We start from the raw sequence: 935 nt of genomic DNA on the forward strand, positions 1-935 counted from the left end.
CAAATACATTTAGACCACTTAACTTAATGATTGCTATTGGGATGTGAAGAGACTTTCAACCAGCATAACAAAAAATGTTTCTGAAGACAATCACCTATTGCACCTTTTAATATCATGAAGTTCTCACCTCACCCACCCCAAAATGAAAATTTTGTCATTAATCACTTACCCCCATGTCGTTCCAAACCCGTAAAAGCTTTGTTCGTCTTCGGAACACAATTTAAGATATTTTGGGTGAAAACCGGGAGGCTTGTGACTGTAGTGGAGTATCCCTTTAACTGTACTCTAGGAAAACATGGACAGACTTGAAATAGCAGCACCAGCGTCTAACAGACTGTTGGCACTCAACCGAGCCCCTTGAGGATCCAGGCCTTTCGATTTGGACACCTTCACGACTGGAGAGCGTGTGGTGCTCATCACGCTCTGTGGCCTTCTGGCTGCATCCCTATCTACAACCTGCTTGGATTTTTCTGCAAGATGGACAAACGATTCTCCTCTAAGTGAAGCCGACCAACAAGAATCCCCAATGTCTGCATTCCGTTCAAAATCTCTGCGCCAATATTAAGGCCTTTTCACTTCGAACAGATAACAGCATCTGAATTAAAGATAAGATGTTTTGTGTGTGTGGGTGCGTTCGGTTTAGAAATCTGGCCATCATCACTCATCTTGTTTTTAAGATGGCATGCTACGCAGCACAACAGCAAGCGACGGATTCGTTACTGTCGTCCAACAGCCTCCTTTCTACCCCCGTCCCTCTGTGTTTGTGAAGCTGTTCCTGTAGCTGGAACCGCTGTTCGGCAGGCACTCTCCCTTTAGGCAGCTGTCGCTATAAAAGGACACTTTTGCGATGTGAAGTTTGGGTTTGTAAGAAGCTTAAGGGGCAGCGTGTGGTGCTTGCATTTCGCCGTGCGGAGGAGGACATGGATAATTACTCT

Source organism: Sinocyclocheilus anshuiensis, unplaced genomic scaffold (genome assembly GCF_001515605.1).
Source record: "Sinocyclocheilus anshuiensis isolate Anshui unplaced genomic scaffold, SAMN03320099.WGS_v1.1 scaffold1480, whole genome shotgun sequence".
Classification (NCBI taxonomy): domain Eukaryota; kingdom Metazoa; phylum Chordata; class Actinopteri; order Cypriniformes; family Cyprinidae; genus Sinocyclocheilus; species Sinocyclocheilus anshuiensis.